Genomic DNA, 17,169 nt, shown 5'->3' with positions numbered 1-17,169 from the left:
TGTCATGCGTGACACTGTCAGCCCTACTAGTGCTGCCCGGGAGCTCCATGTCATGCGTGACACTTTCAGCCTACTAGTGCTGCCAGGGAGCTCCATGTCATGTGTGGCACTCTCAGCCCTACTAGTGCTGCCCAGGAGCTCCATGTCATGCGTGACACTTTCGGCCCTACTAGTGCTGCCCGGTAGCTCCATGTCATGCGTGACACTGTCAGCCCTACTAGCGCTGCCCGGGAGCTCCATGTTATGCGTGACACTTTCAGCCCTACTAGTGCTGCCAGGGAGTTCCATGTCATGCGTGACACTGTCAGCCCTACTAGTGCTGCCCGGGAGCACCATGTCATGCGTGGCACTCTCAGCACTACCAGTGCTGCCAGGGAGCTCCATGTCATGCGTGGCACTTGCCGCCCTACTAGTGCTGCCCGGGAGCTCCATGTCATGAGTGGCACTTGCCGCCCTACTAGTGCTGCCCGGGAGCTCCATGTCATGCGTGGCACTGTCAGCCCTACTAGTGCTGCCCGGGATCTCCATGTCATGCGTGGCACTCTCAGCACTACCAGTGCTGCCCGGGAGTTCCATGTCATGCGTGGCACTCTCAGCACTACCAGTGCTGCCAGGGAGCTCCGTGTCATGCGTGACACTTGCCGCCCTACCAGTGGTACCCGGGAGCTCCATGTCATGCGTGGCACTCTCAGCACTACCAGTGCTGCCAGGGAGCTCCATGTCATGCGTGACACTTGCCGCCCTACTAGTGCTGCCCGGGAGGTCCATGTCATGCGTGACACTTTCAGCCCTACTAGTGCTGCCCGGGAGCTCCATGTCATGCGTGGCACTCTCACCCCTACTAGTGCTGCCCAGGAGCTCCATGTCATGCGTGACACTTTCAGCCCTACTAGTGCTGCCCGGGAGCTCCATGTCATGCGTGGCACTCTCAGCCCTAATAGTGCTGCCCGGGAGCTCCATGTCATGCGTGACACTGTCAGCCCTACTAGCGCTGCCCGGGAGCTCCATGTTATGCGTGACACTTTCAGCCCTACTAGAGCTGCCAGGGAGCTCCATGTCATGCGTGACACTTGCCGCCCTACTAGTGCTGCCCGGGAGCACCATGTCATGCAGGGCACTCTCAGCACTACCAGTGCTGCCAGGGAGCTCCATGTCATGCGTGGCACTTGCCGCCCTACTAGTGCTGCCCGGGAGCTCCATGTCATGAGTGGCACTTGCCGCTCTACTAGTGCTGCCTGGGAGCTCCATGTCATGCGTGGCACTGTCAGACCTACTAGTGCTGCTAGGGAGCTCCATGTCATGCGTGACACTTTCAGCCCTACTAGTGCTGCCGGGGAGCTCCATGTCATGCGTGGCACTCTCAGCACTACCAGTGCTGCCCGGGAGCTCCATGTTATGCGTGACACTTTCAGCCCTACTAGTGCTGCCAGGGAGCGCCATGTCATGCGTGACACTGTCAGCCCTACTAGTGCTGCCCGGGAGCTCCATGTCATGCGTGACACTTTCAGCCTACTAGTGCTGCCAGGGAGCTCCATGTCATGCGTGACACTGTCAGCCCTACTAGTGCTGCCCGGGAGCTCCATGTCATGCGTGGCACTCTCAGCACTACCAGTGCTGCCCGGGAGCTCCATGTCATGCGTGACACTTGCCGCCCTACTAGTGCTGCCCGGGAGCACCATGTCATGCGTGGCACTCTCAGCACTACTAGTGCTGCCAGGGAGCTCCATGTCATGCGTGGCACTTGCCGCCCTACTAGTGCTGCCCGGGAGCTCCATGTCATGAGTGGCACTTGCCGCCCTACTAGTGCTGCCCGGGAGCTCCATGTCATGCGTGACACTTGCTGCCCTACTAGTGCTGCCCGGGAGCTCCATGTCATGCGTGGCACTCTCAGCACTACCAGTGCTGCCCGGGAGCTCCATGTCATGCGTGGCACTCTCAGCACTACCAGTGCTGCCAGAGAGTTCCGTGTCATGTGTCACACTTGCCGCCCTACCAGTGCTGCCCGGGAGCTCCATGTCATGCGTAGCACTCTCAGCACTACCAGTGCTGCCCGGGAGCTCCATGTCATGAGTGGCACTTGCCGCCCTACTAGTGCTGCTAGGGAGCTCCATGTCATGCGTGGCACTCTCAGCACTACCAGTGCTGCCCGGGAGCTCCATGTTATGCGTGACACTTTCAGCCCTACTAGTGCTGCCAGGGAGCTCCATGTCATGCGTGACACTGTCAGCCCTACTAGTGCTGCCCGGGAGCTCCATGTCATGCGTGACACTTTCAGCCTACTAGTGCTGCCAGGGAGCTCCATGTCATGCGTGACACTGTCAGCCCTACTAGTGCTGCCCGGGAACTCCATGCCATGCGTGGCACTGTCAGCCCTACTAGTGCTGCCAGGGAGCTCCATGCCATGCGTGGCACTGTCAGCCCTACCAGTGCTGCCCGGGAGCTCCATGATAGGCGTGACACTTTCAGCCCTACTAGTGCTGCCAGGGAGCTCCATGTCATGCGTGACACTGTCAGCCCTACTAGTGCTGCCCGGGAGCTCCATGTCATGCGTGACACTTTCAGCCTACTAGTGCTGCCCGGGAGCTCCATGCCATGCGAGGCACTGTCAGCCCTACTAGTGCTGCCCGGGAGCTCCATGTCATGTGTGGCACTCTCAGCCCTACTAGTGCTGCCCGGGAGCTCCATGTCATGCGTGACACTTTCAGCCCTACTAGTGCTGCCCGGGAGCTCCATGTCATGCGTGGCACTCTCAGCCGTACTAGTGCTGCCCAGGAGCTCCATGTCATGCGTGACACTTTCGGCCCTACTAGTGCTGCCCGGGAGCTCCATGTCATGCGTGACACTGTCAGCCCTACTAGCGCTGCCCGGGAGCTCCATGTTATGCGCGACACTTTCAGCCCTACTAGTGCTGCCAGGGAGCTCCATGTCATGCGTGACACTGTCAGCCCTACTACTGCTGCCCGGGAGCTCCATGTTATGCGTGACACTTTCAGCCCTAATAGTGCTGCCCGGGAGCTCCATGTCATGCGTGGCACTCTCAGCACTACCAGTGCTGCCCGGGAGCTCCATGTCATGCGTGGCACTTGCCGCCCTACTAGTGCTGCCCGGGAGCTCCATGTCATGAGTGGCACTTGCCGCCCTACTAGTGCTGCCCGGGAGCTCCATGTCATGCGTGACACTTGCCGCCCTACTAGTGCTGCCCGGGAGCTCCATGTCATGCGCGGCACTCTCAGCCCTACTAGTGCTGCCCGGGATCTCCATGTCATGCCTGGCACTCTCAGCACTACCAGTGCTGCCCGGGAGCTCCATGTCATGCGTGGCACTCTCAGCACTACCAGTGCTGCCAGAGAGCTCCGTGTCATGTGTCACACTTGCCGCCCTACCAGTGCTGGCCGGGAGCTCCATGTCATGCGTAGCACTCTCAGCACTACCAGTGCTGCCCGGGAGCTCCATGTCATGAGTGGCACTTGCTGCCCTACTAGTGCTGCTAGGGAGCCCATGTCATGCGTGGCACTCTCAGCACTACCAGTGCTGCCCGGGAGCTCCATGTTATGCGTGACACTTTCAGCCCTACTAGTGCTGCCAGGGAGCTCCATGTCATGCGTGACACTGTCAGCCCTACTAGTGCTGCCCGGGAGCTCCATGTCATGCGTGACACTTTCAGCCTACTAGTGCTGCCAGGGAGCTCCATGTCATGCGTGACACTGTCAGCCCTACTAGTGCTGCCCGGGAACTCCATGCCATGCGTGGCACTGTCAGCCCTACTAGTGCTGCCAGGGAGCTCAATGCCATGCGTGGCACTGTCAGCCCTACCAGTGCTGCCCGGGAGCTCCATGTTATGCGTGACACTTTCAGCCCTACTAGTGCTGCCAGGGAGCTCCATGTCATGCGTGACACTGTCAGCCCTACTAGTGCTGCCCAGGAGCTCCATGTCATGCGTGACACTTTCAGCCTACTAGTGCTGCCCGGGAGCTCCATGCCATGCGAGGCACTGTCAGCCCTACTAGTGCTGCCCGGGAGCTCCATGTCATGTGTGGCACTCTCAGCCCTACTAGTGCTGCCCGGGAGCTCCATGTCATGCGTGACACTTTCAGCCCTACTAGTGCTGCCCGGGAGCTCCATGTCATGCGTGGCACTCTCAGCCGTACTAGTGCTGCCCGGGAGCTCCATGTCATGCGTGACACTTTCGGCCCTACTAGTGCTGCCCGGGAGCTCCATGTCATGCGTGACACTGTCAGCCCTACTAGCGCTGCCCGGGAGCTCCATGTTATGCGTGACACTTTCAGCCCTACTAGTGCTGCCAGGGAGCTCCATGTCATGCGTGACACTGTCAGCCCTACTAGTGCTGCCCGGGAGCTCCATGTCATGCGTGACACTTTCAGCCCTACTAGTGCTGCCCGGGAGCTCCATGTCATGCGTGACACTGTCAGCCCTACTAGTGCTGCCAGGGAGCTCCATGTCATGCGTGACACTGTCAGCCCTACTAGTGCTGCCCGGGAGCTCCATGTCATGCGTGGCACTTGCCGCCCTACTAGTGCTGCCTGGTAGCTCCATGTCATGAGTGGCACTTGCCACCCTACTAGTGCTGCCCGGGAGCTCCATATCATGCGTGGCACTCTCAGCACTACCAGTGCTGCCAGGGAGCTCCATGTCATGCGTGACACTTGCCGCCCTACTAGTGCTGCCCGGGAGCTCCATGTCATGCGTGGCACTCTCAGCACTACCAGTGCTGCCCGGAAGCTCCATATCATGCATGACACTTGCCGCCCTACTATGGCTGCCCGGGAGCTCCATGCCATGCGTGGTACATTCAGCCCTACTAGTGCTGCCCGGGAGCTCCATGTCATGCGTGGCACTGTCAGCCCTACTAGTGCTGCCAGGGAGCTCCAGGTCATGCGTGACACTTGCCACCCTACTATGGCTGCCCGGGAGCTCCATGCCATGCGTGGCACTTTCAACCCTACTAGTGCTACCCGGGAGCTCCAGGTCATGCGTGACACTTGCCGCCCTACTAGTGCTACCCGGGAGCTCCAGGTCATGCGTGACACTTGCCGCCCTACTATGGCTGCCCGGGAGCTCCATGTCATGCGTGACACTTGCCGCCCTACTATGGCTGCCCGGGAGCTCCATGTCATGCGTGGCACCTTCAGCCAGGCTAAGCTGTCGGATCAGCAGCACTGGTGCATTCTGGTACTTGTAGTTTCATTTTCCTCAGTAAAAGTATGAGCCCCACCTCCATTATCTTAATCCCACCCCCTTCTTCATCTCATTAAATGAATGAATAAAGGCGCTTCCAACTGATCTCACCGCACCGAGGCACTGGCCTCCTCTCTTCCTAAGTCCCATCGTTCTCAACATCCTCTCACTCCGCTTCCACATGTTAAATTATGCAGATTTGGCAAGCGTACTATTCTCCGGGAGGGTATCCTGGTGCTGAGCAGGTGAGTCTAGCCAAACCTTGGGCCTAGAGTGACTACTCGAAAAGCCAGGTCTGCAGCTTCTTGCATAATTCGAGGAGGAGGCTCTTAAGCACAGCGGCAGGTCGTTCCACACTTCAGGAGTGATGTAGGAGAAGGCTCGCCGCCGGATCGGATTTTCCTTATCAGTGGGATGTGTGCAAGTAGGAGTCTGGATGAGCTGAGTTGTCTGAAATGTTTGTGAAAGCAGATGAGATTGTTGAGGTGTGCTGGGCCAGGGTTATGTCGTGCCTTGAAAGTGTGTGTCAGGAGTTTGAATTGTGCTTGTTTGTGTTTGGGGAGGCAGTGGAGCTACTTCTGGTGCGGTGTGATGTGAGTGCGGCGAGGGAGGTTGTGAGTGATTCTGGCCACCGAGTTCTGAACGGTCTGCAGCATGCAGGTAGGTTTTTGTTGATCCCAGAGTAGAGGGGGGAAAGAACCTTTACAACACAGTCATTACATCACACTACCTTTACAACGCAGTCATTACATCGCACTACCTTTACAACGCAGTCATTACATCACACTACCTTTACAACGCAGTCATTACACCGCACTACCTTTACAACGCAGTCATTACATCGCACTACCTTTACAACGCAGTCATTACATCGCACTACCTTTACAACGCAGTCATTACATCACACTACCTTTACAACGCAGTCATTACATCGCACTACCTTTACAACGCAGTCATTACATCGCACTACCTTTACAACGCAGTCATTACACCGCAACATCCTTTACATCGCATGTCATTATAATGCAGCCATTACATCGCATGTCACTACAACTCATGTCATTACAATGCATGTCACTACAACGCAGGCATTACATCGCAAGTCATTACAATACATACCATTACAACGCATAGTACACTTACACTAGCCAACACTTACCCTACTGTTGCACTCAATGGAGTTAGAATAGTAATTTTTACCCCTACACTATCCAACACTTACCCTACTGTTGCACTCACTGGAGTTAGAATAGTAATTATTACCCCTATACTATCCTACACTTACCTTAATTGCGATGTAATGGTATGCGTTGTAAAGGTATAATGCGATGTAATGGAATGCGTTGTAAAGGTAGTTTCTGAAAATGCGATGTAATGGCATGCAATGTAAAAGAATGCGTTGTAAAGGATGTTGCGATGTAAAAACTCAGTTGTAAAGGCATGCGTTGTAAATGTATGCGTTGTAACGTCATACATTCATAGAGGGGTCCATGCATCTCCACCTCTTTTTTCCATCTCTTTTGCTTCATAACTTCCCTATATTTAATCCTCTTCCTCTTCAACAGCCCCTCTGTTGTGTCATCTGTTCTCTCTGACTCCTCCTTTTACCCCCACCCAGTTGCTTTTCATGAACCTCCATAGGACGTGATAAATGTGTAATCCGTGCGGCCTCTGCAGTGTATGTTGGAGTCCTGCATTATATATATATGTGTGTGTTCAAGGCATATATTGCGTGTATCTACACAGCCTTCTACTGAGAAAAGGGCTCCCCCTACAAATAGAGTGTTTCCTTCACTCGCCACTCTCCGCAGTGGCGTAGCTAGACCTATGGCGACCCATGGCGGACCCTTGCATTTGTCACCCGCAGCCCTGTGTAAGAGCGGGGGGAGCTGGCGATTTCCTCAGTGGCCACCCGCGATGGCGGTCCCCAAAACTCACGCCGCCCAGGGTGGACCACCCCCCTTGCTACGCCACTGACTGCCCGTTACTCCTCTCACCCGTGCACACTATCATTTAACATTTACACAACCAGAAGGCCTCGGCTGCACACATAAAAAACAGGTTGATTTAAAAAGCCAACAAGTGAAATAAAGTCCAGTCTTGATGCTACTTAAAACTGTCATCATTGACTCAGCTGGCACCCAACAGTGGCTTGTGGCCTCCCAGCATGATTCGCTATATTGAATTTCTTCAGTAAAAATTGAAAAATGAGTATGTTTTTACTTCAAAGCCTCTGAGAATATTAGTTGTATTTCCAGCACCTTGATACCTTCATGGGCGATAAGAAGCACTCTACAAATCTACTGATTGATTGATTGATTGATTGATTGATTGATTGATTGATTAAGCGCGATCTTTTGTACATTTCCTCACATTCTCCGGCACTGGCCACGGCCGGGGGGCACACGCCGCTTGCTCTTAGGCCTCATAGAGAGCAGATTTGCACCACTTCAGATGCACTCAAATTATAAGCATTACATAAAGAACCTCCCCGAAATTGAAAATATTTACATTTATTGTCCTCATTCCTGGTGATAAATGTTTCTAAATGGTATATGCTTCAGAACGGCTTAGGTTGGGCCTGGTGCCGAATGTCCCCGCCAGGCTGCTCTCCAGAGACAGCCTTTGTTTAACGAGGCCCCTCACAACAGGGGCGTCTATGGTCTGGGACTGGGACCCCCACAAGAGAGACTCAAAGGGGTGTGCGGTGCCAGTGATTCTCTGCCACCTGCAGTTGTGGCCCTCCCCTCTACCATCTATCAAGGATCGGTGCAGCAAAGGATCGAATCAGCAGACCCTTGCTACCGGGATTCATTTAATGTTTAAAGGGACCCCCTCCCACTTCAGTGTCTGGATCTCCTCCCACAAGAATGGAGGCCCTGCATTTCCACTGTCTAGGGAAGCTGTCCTCGCCCTCTCTCTTGTGCCATGTCAGACAAGAGGTGTCCGAATGGACACGTCTGTGCTTTATAATTCATACTGCCAGCCTGTCCCGAGGCTGAACCTCAACAGACATCCACCATTTGCAGAGTCTCCTTTCAGTGGTTACCTCCAGCCATTACTTTAGGCTTCCGCCCCCTGAGATGATCAGCTGTCCTTGCTGAAGTGGTGGACCAGTGGTACCCAAGCAGTGGGCAGGCTGCTTACCTTCATCTAGCACCGATCAAGGTGCCCAACATAGTGCTATCTTCACGTGTAAATAATGTTGTTCTTTCTAGTCTGGCGCGCACAAATTGCATTCTATCTCAAAACACATCTTCTAAATACTTAAAACTGGGCATGAAAAAAATCATCTATACTTAAAACTTCTGATGGATGCCTCTTTTTGTCATTTTAAAGGTCTCTCTCCTTCCTTTTCATCCTCTTCTCTGTGGGCACCACCTTCTCTAGGTCACACAGGCTTGCTTTAATCTCCAATTCTCCACAAGTCATTTCAAAGATCACAACCTTTGCTTTTTTGGAAAGTGATGCGCCTGCAGCCTACCACGACCTCATCTCCTCCAGCGCATCTGTTAACTCCACCAAACATCTGCATGAACTCACATATGCCCCTTTCCTCACCAATAATCACAGCTAATTCATATCACTTTAATCCACCACAAGGAAACTGAGTGAATGAAAGGAAAGGTTTTCATTGAGCGCCTGAGACGAACCCCAGTAAAGCAACGACAAGCAATAACATCGGCCTGATCACCAACCAGAGCGGCATGCTGCCCGGAGCAAAGCACTTCAACGCCTCGTCAGTGGTACTAAGCGCTATACAATTACAATCATGTCATCACCAAAGAGCTGAGTCTTCAACTTTTTCTTGAAGTGTTAGGATGCCTTAACTATCCATCGGAGGAGAATACCAAAGCTGCGCCGCACGCAAAAACTGGGGTGGCACGGTGAGCACAAGAACGATGGATTCAACCCAGATCTCTTGACTGGGGGTGAATGGTTTGATTTGTTCTGCATTCCGTCCATCAATTGTGTGTCTAAAGCTGTCCCGAAGTCATTTGTCGTTGTTTGCCCCTATATTACTCCCATGAACACGAGGGCCTCCCAACGTCTTTTCGCTCTTAGGGGTAAACCAGAGAAGCCCCTATGTCTGCTGACCTTGGCTGTCAAGGTAAGGTATGTTTATTTCTATGGAACTTACTACCCAAAAGAGGTTCAGAAGGACTTTGTGGACAGGTGGTATGCTACCTGGTGGAAACTCATTGTAAGAAACAGGCCTTTGTGCAGGGTTTCCCCTCTCACCTTTTGCCCCATTTGGACTATTAGCTGCTGGTTTTGTGACTTTGAGAGTGCACTGAAACCTGCAACCTAGACCTCAGTGCCAGTTTTCTGACCCATTGCAAAAGGTATGCTTAATTGGGTACACCCAATGGGCACGGACGGACTTACTAATAAGTTCCTAGCATAGGGTACCCAGGGCTTGTAAGACAGAGTGTTCACCCAGGGCTGCAGCACGGTTTGTGCCACCCTGCATGTGACAGAGACAAAATGGACCCCAGCCTGCCACTGCAGACTGACAAGGCAGTGTGTGGCACTGCCAGTTCGACTTTGTCATTACACCTAATGGCAAAGCCAGCACTTCCCTGAAGGATATATGCAAGTCTCCCCTAAGGAAGGCCTATAGAGTCCTACAGCAGGGCGCTGTATATTATTAAGTAAGACATATGATTTTGTCTTGGCAGAAACACTCCAAATTGTCGTTTTGCTGTGGAAAGGTTAGTAGCCCCATTGATTAACACAGGGTTACGTCTGGCATTCCCGCCCGACTATCTTCTGAATGGGACTACCTAACATGGTCCAGTAAGGTATCAAAATAATGGTGGCATTAAATCCGACCTGATGCCAAGGCCAGATTTAAAGTCAGAATTAAGGTTAAGCAACTTCTAGAAAGTTGCCAATTTGCACTCCAGTTAGTCCAGTTGCCTCACAAAGGCCCTGACACTTAGACGGATTTCTGACCGCCTGAGGAAGACGTGTGACTGACTCCCAGGTCTAGGAACAAAGGCAGTTACTGCAGAGTGAGGCGTCACGTCCTCTCCCAAGTTAGCCACTGAGGGTGTTAGCCCAAAAGACAGGCTTCAAAGGTGAAGCTGCCTCTGAAGGGCTACTTCTGACAACATCCCTGAGCAGGATGCCTTTTGTTCCTGCAGACAATTAGGAAACGGAGTGAAGGATTGGAAACCTGTGTCCAAACAGGTTTTCCCTTGGTGGTGTAGCCCACTGATAGCCACACCTCTGGGGTGGGCTACCCTGCTCCTGGTGACCAAAGAAGGGTTGTGCCATTATGGAAGGGGCAAGAATGGGCACTCTGGGATAGCCAGATGCCACACATCACAGGAGGTTCATCACCAGAGAGGTGGGGCCCAGTAGTCCATTGGCTAGCAACCACATGGTCCTCTGGAGGCTCATTCCTGGGATAAATATGGCACCCCTGTCATCCTGCCTCTTAGTTCACTCTGGAGATGAAGAAAGGACTGAAGAAGGACAGCCCTGCTGCCTGTAGTTTCACACAAAGAGAGGCTGCACCGTCAAGAGGACTGCACCTGCTGCACTTTGGGGCTAGTGAGAATGGGACTGTGCCTGCAGCTCCTGAACTTAGGAAAAGTTGATTTCTCACCTTCACCAACTGCAGTGACTCCAAGGATCAGTCGGCTGATTTCCAGGAACCAGCTCCTGGGACACAAGAACTAAAAATGCCCAAGTCGACAAAATGGTAGCCACCGCAGTTGCTGTGCCGCTGCCAGACGCTGGACACACCGAGAGACAAATCCGAGATAGCCAAAAGTTGCACCTGTGTCTGCCAGAGTGCTTCTGTGAAGCCAGAGTGCTTCTGTGACTGGATTTGTCACACCCAAGGTACACTAGCCACCACCAAGAATTATCGATGTGACCACTGTGTGGTGAGAACGAGAGCCCAGCAGCCTCTGGACTTCTGGTGTCATAAAGAGGACATCGTGGGACTCCAAGTGCCTCGGTCAAAGTCACCTCAACCCATCCATGAACTGGGGTTCAACTGCACTTTACTCCCATCGACCACACTGCTTCTAGAGCATTGTTTCGAGCATCCTGTGCCTGCATCCTTCAGCATCAGGACCACTCCATTGATGTCTATGGCGGTCATCCTGAAAAGTTGAGAACTTGCTTCAAAAACACTCTGGTGGCCAGGTAACTCTCCAAAGCATCCCATGTAGACTCCTAGATCTGTGTCCTGTCGGAATTGGTTACCCAGTCCAGGTCGGAGTCGCCGAACTAACTGTTTCAAAAGTTTGCAAAGTTTTGGTTAACCAATGCATGTTTGCAGTTGCATTTAAAAGTACTTATTGCTTTAAAAATCTGTAAATCTGAAACCCCCCAGCCGATTCTGATGATCAAGGACTCTAAAAATGTATACGAATATGTTATTTTTTTATAAATTCGTGTTGTGCCTCTTTCTTGTTGTGTGACTTTCTTATCCCGTTGTTTGGATGCTGGTAAATGGTTCACACTAAGTTCCTTTGCCAGGCCTTACTCCTCGCAGCCACAGCTATCCAGGGTTTTGCTATGGTTGAGTGAAGGATACTGACCGGACCCAGGACGGCCTCTGTGAGTGTACTCCATGATAAGGCCCCACAGCCATATCCGATAGTACCCCCAGATCCTCACACCCATTATTAGTGCTTTAGTCAAATGTATAGAAAATGTATAGTCATGCTTTTGGTTCAGTGCCACACTGCAGATTCCGTGGGTGAAATTCTAATGTGGTTTAAAGACTGGTCAGTGGGTGGTGATTTAGTAATTAATTTGTTATCTGCGTAATCTGAAAGATGTTATTATCTACAGGTCCTTGATTAGTTTCTCATACGTACTATAAAAGCCATGGAAAAGTTACCTATATCTGAGAGACATTTAGTAGGTGGGTTTTCAAAGTGCTACCCCACGCTTTGGCAGGCCTAGTGCTGGCATTCACATGAGCTTGCACGCGCGCAGCCGCCATCTGTCTTTCACGGGTTATTAAGTGCATCGTGATCACTTTCACTTTCGCAGCGCAGAGGCGCCATCTGGCTTTCCTCTCGCTCTCCCTGTGGCTTTGCCCCGTTCGATTTCCTCGTTTATATTTCTATCCTTGTATTTCTTTCCTGACCGCCATTCCGACCCGAACCCCGTTCGGCCTCAGTGACGTTTACACCGCTAGATTTCCATATGTTTATTGCCTCTGTTTTCTCCAACTTTCGTATTTTGCATTAAATACTTCCCACCTTACATCCCCACCCTTGTATTTTCTCCCTAATATACCCCCCTCTTACACTCTCCGGATCTTTATTTCCCAATGATTTTTTCACCCGTAGAACTGCACCTTGATATGTCCTCCTTTTGTTTCACACACAGCCTTCACACTCAGAGCTCCCCTCGGGCTCTCCTGGGTGTGTCTGCATGTATTTGTGCCTTTCTACGAGACTGAATGTGTATCTGTATGTAGGTTGTCTGTGTATGTGCCCGTGTCTGTATTTGCATCTCTGTGTTCTTGTATGTGGGTGTGTGTGTGTGTCTGCGTCTCAGCCAGTGTGTGTGTGTGTATGTGTGTCTGTGTGTGTGCGTCTGCGCGTGTACCTCCGTGCGTGTCTGTATGTGTGTTTGTGTGTACTACTTGAGCACGGTCCCTTTAATACCCACACTACTGCTTATAAATAAAACACATTACTGTTCAAACACGCAGAAGTCTGTTGTCACAAGGTGACTGTCACTCGCTGTTTGATTTAGCAGATTAGTGCTGCGTGGAATGGCCTTCAGAGATCACACATAATGCATCAGTTTGAGACTGCTTAGAGTCCTAGAGAACACGTCAACGGGCAATACACGTTAGTACTGATGTGCCTTTAATTCAAGTTTCTTAAAATGCAGTGATAGACGGTGTGCACATCATTCCAGCACACCATAACCAAGACAAGCATTGGCATAGCCAAAAGGTCTCGCTTTTAAGTATTTAGTTATGCAGCACAATATCCTTGGTACAACCACATCAACTGTTGCATGGCTAAACACTTATAAGGTCCCAAAAGCGAGATCTATTGGCTATGCCAATGCTTGTTTTTTCTTGTATGCAGGTACGAATAGTTGTGGTGCTATTCCAGAATGCTGACTTCTTTTCTGGAAGCATCTTTTATTTTTTCTTTATAGGAAGGCTGGCACTTTGAGTTTATTGCCTTATGAGTGATGCAGAGAATTTTGAAGGCTTATCTTCTGGTGACAGGGACCAACGGAAGCGCTTCAGGGGAGATGTGGTCTTGCAGGTTTTTATGTAGAAGTTGTCTTGCTGCTGTGTTCTATATTGTTTGACTGAAGTTGGAAACGCTTTCTATTAGCTGTTTTCATAGCAGAGGTGTGATAAGACAAGACAAATCATTGCTTCGTTCATGCGTGAGAATCCTAGGTGTGGGAAGACGTGTTACGAAGCCTTCATGGTGTTATAGGTCGATTGTGTTGGTTGACTTGAGGTTTCATGGGGAGTTCCGAGTCCCATTAATATTCCTTCGTCGCTTACTTGATTTGATATTGGGGGTGGTAGTCCCAGGGTGTCAGTGGGTTGTTTTTTTCTAATGTTGGCAAGTTTGAATGTCAGTTTTTGAAGCACTGAGTTTAAGGTGGTTTTCTACCATCCAATGATCAACGCCTTTAAGGAAATCACCTAGATTTGAGGCTTCTAAGCCATTACGGTTCTCCAATTTAAGGATTTGCTAAGGGGGATCAACATCATTATAGCATGTTAGCTGACAGGATTTGAGGAGTGCCAGGAGAGCTCCTAAGTATAGGGGAGGAGGAGAGCTGAGATGACAGAGCCTTGACGAACACCGGCCTTGTTGCCGTAAGGTGCGGATCCGAATCGGGCATCAAGAGAATGCTTGATTTGTTTGTAAGCTCGAAGGAAGTCTAGTCAAGGATCTGCCTTTAATGCTCCTCTCTTATAGCCGGTGGACGAGGATCTCATTGTTATCAGAGTCAGCGTCGGCGAAGAGGTCGAGGGTAGTGGTGGTGCGACCCTGTTTCTGCCAGACGTTGTTTTCAGATCATCTGAGACTGAGGTCGGGCTGACAGAGGGCTTTGGTCTAGTTGGAAGGTTCTTTGTCGCTCTAGTAGCGATTGGTTCTCTTCCAGAAAGTTTGAACTCTGAGATAGAGCTTCTCCTTCGTTATGGGAAGAGGTGTGGCGCCGCGGCCAGGGCGACTGACTCCGGAATCTGGGGATCACGGTTCGATCCCCGGCGCCGGCGGCAGATTAGCCCAGCACCATGTGACTCTGGGCAATAGCTTGCTTAATCTTCCCGACGGCGCCTGGAGGCCCTTACGGGTGATTGTTCGCGCTTTACAAATGTGGATTATTCTTATTATTAAATGCCCATTTGCGATTGGTCTGTAGTTGTGGGGGTCTGACGTGTCCAACTAGTTTTCCTTAATGGGGGGTTGAGTCAAGGGTCTGAAACAGGACACAATACTGCAGTCTATATATATTTAGAGCATAATATTCTATTATTGAGATTATAGGTGGGATGTTTGTAATTATGTGACAGACAAGGACCAAGTTGTACCGTAGGTTGGCTAAATTATACGGCACGGGAAGGCAAATTATGCAGAACATCTTCCGAATAAAAACCAGCTCCGTAGAACGGCAGATACATTTAATATTTATGTGGTACCTGTCTTGTGAGGAAGTTCTTTAGGATAAAGACACTGGATCTAAAAGCTATGAAACACGTTTGTAGTCGTTTTACAGTCTGAGTGCCCTGTTGAAATAACCGATGCTTTGATCTGAATGAGAATTTGTGTTAACAGCGAGGAAACGAAACCAGGACTGAGAAGGAATCATTCTGGCCGCCTAGTAAGATTTAGATTAAATAATTTCCGCTTAGATGCATCAGACTGTGTCTATTGTCTGAGCGATACCAAAGGGGATGATGGACAGAGCGTTAGAGCAAATCAAACACTCACCCCAGTCAACTGATCTGGGTTTAATCCATCATCATTCTTTAGCTCACTCCACCACCCCAGTTCAGACTTGGCCATATGCAAATCAGTCTGACCCTGTGCCTCATGGGAACAGTCCAGCCCGAACTGCCAAGCCACGGAAACAAGCATCCTGGGACTGGTTTCGGGTTCAAAACCCTCATCAGCCAGGCTATCTTGAATCCAGTGGCAAAGTGAGCAAGGGACCCACGTCTGGGCATACCCTGCCAACTTATGGCGAACAAAGCGGTACAAAAGGGGATGATGGACAGAGCGTTAGAGCAAATCAAACACTCACCCCCAGTCAACTGATCTGGGTTTAATCCATCATCATTCTTTAGCTCACCCCACCACCCCAGTTCCCATGAGGCACAGGGTCAAGACTGATTTGCATATGGCTGGGTTCAAACTGGAATGGCATGGTGAGCAAAGAAACGATGGATTTAGGCCCAGATCTCTGTACTGGGGTGAATGTATGACATTGTTCTGCATTCTGTCCATCAACTGTTGTTTTTGCATGTGTCTATTGTCTGGGCACCATGGTCGCATCCTTTGATGGCTGGTCTCATCATTAAATCGCTGAAGTTGTTGGTTTGCTTTCAAAAGTGCCTGGCGCAGTTTTGCATCCGGCGTGCAGCACTTTTAGTAACTTCTGATCCGCTTGAGCTAGAGCTTTCTGTTTTTTGTTAAAATCTATAAATTATACAACAGACGATGGATTGCGATTCACGTGCGGCACAGATATATGTATACATAAGAAGGTGTGCTGAGGCCTTGTTCCAGGGGCCCCAGGTTTTTTAATGCTGAAGTGTTTAAAACACACATTATTATGTCTACCATTATTCGGAGACAAAGCCCTGCCCCCCGCCACCCCCGCCCCGCGTTTCTCTAGAGCTCTCTCTGTAAAGTGCTCTGCTGCCGTAGGTGGGGTGGGGTGTGGGGGGGGGGGGGGGGTCTGGTCGACGCAGTGACAGCCTCTACCTCGGCCTTAGGGCGGCCCATCTTGTGAAGCAGTCCAGGCTGCACCCCCGCGGCGAGGGAGAGAGCGAGAAGCTACAGAATGGGAGGGCCCGTGGCCCCTGCCAGGACCTTTGACCCGTCCAGGTATAGATTTACATACATTCGGTGCACCGTCACGTGACCCATCCGCACACTAGGAGACTTTAGGATGGGGCGTGCGTGGGTCCTCACTGTAGTAGGAGGGGCAGAGCCAGGTGATTATCAGGGGGGCAAGGGGGTGGGGTTCATAGGCCAACAGAACAATTTCATAGGGGCATTTCATATGGGCGGGCGCCGTTCAAAGGCCGACAGTGCTGGGACGAGGTCACTGCCACCCCAGGCAGCCTGTATGGATACTTGGCAATCTTTGGATTGGCTGGCGGCTGTGAAGCGCCGGGAGGGATGGGGTCGAGTCAGTCACAGCTCGGGCTGTCTGCAGCCAGAAAGAACGCGGCGCTGCCTTTATCGGGCCTCAAATCACATAAGACTTATGGGCAGGAGGAAGAGCCAGTACTCACCGGTGAATGCTGAGCACAGAGGGGGTCTCTACCTCATGTCCCAGCGCGCCAGAGTCCTGCCGCAGGCATGTGTGACCGTGAGCTGCTGCGGTTGCTGTCGCTCGCACGCTTCTCTCTCGGCACCTTTCACAACACCCGTGACCCTGTACCTGCCCTCTCTATCGATGACCTCTTCCCCCCGCGCCGTATCCACCGTTACCGGACCCTCCCACTCTTTCGCTTTTTATCTCTAGGCCTCTCACTCTGCCCATCTTTCATTATAATATGTTAATTATTATCCATTCTCTCCTTTTCCACCACATCCACGAGTCATTATCCATCATTCCACTGCAGTGTCAACAAGCGCCATACTCTGCCTGACCTCAAGATGTCACTGTAATCAATGCCATACTGTGCCTGACCTCAAGATGTCACTGTAATCAATGTCATACTGTGCTTGACTACATGATTATCACGAAGAAAGGAGTATGCAGTTCCTAAAG

General features: G+C 51.3%; 1 protein-coding gene across 2 annotated transcripts in view; it reads right to left on the bottom strand.

The window, feature by feature from the left end:
• Positions 1 to 16,850, bottom strand: part of TFR2 (transferrin receptor 2) — a 250,474-nt gene extending 233,624 nt beyond the window's left edge. Inside the window, exon 1 of one of the 2 annotated variants that reach the window (XM_085638512.1) lies at positions 16,688 to 16,850. The gene's annotated coding sequence lies outside the window, so the exon portion shown is untranslated. The remainder of the gene's footprint in view (positions 1 to 16,687) is intronic. The other variant, XM_085638511.1, reaches the window with a different exon arrangement.
• Between the last annotated feature and the right edge of the window lie 319 nt (positions 16,851 to 17,169).

Source organism: Triturus cristatus, chromosome 12, assembly GCF_964204655.1.
Source record: "Triturus cristatus chromosome 12, aTriCri1.1, whole genome shotgun sequence".
In the NCBI taxonomy this organism is placed as follows: domain Eukaryota; kingdom Metazoa; phylum Chordata; class Amphibia; order Caudata; family Salamandridae; genus Triturus; species Triturus cristatus.
The sequence above is the reverse complement of the archived record's forward strand: the minus strand, read 5'-3'. Positions and strand labels throughout refer to the sequence as shown.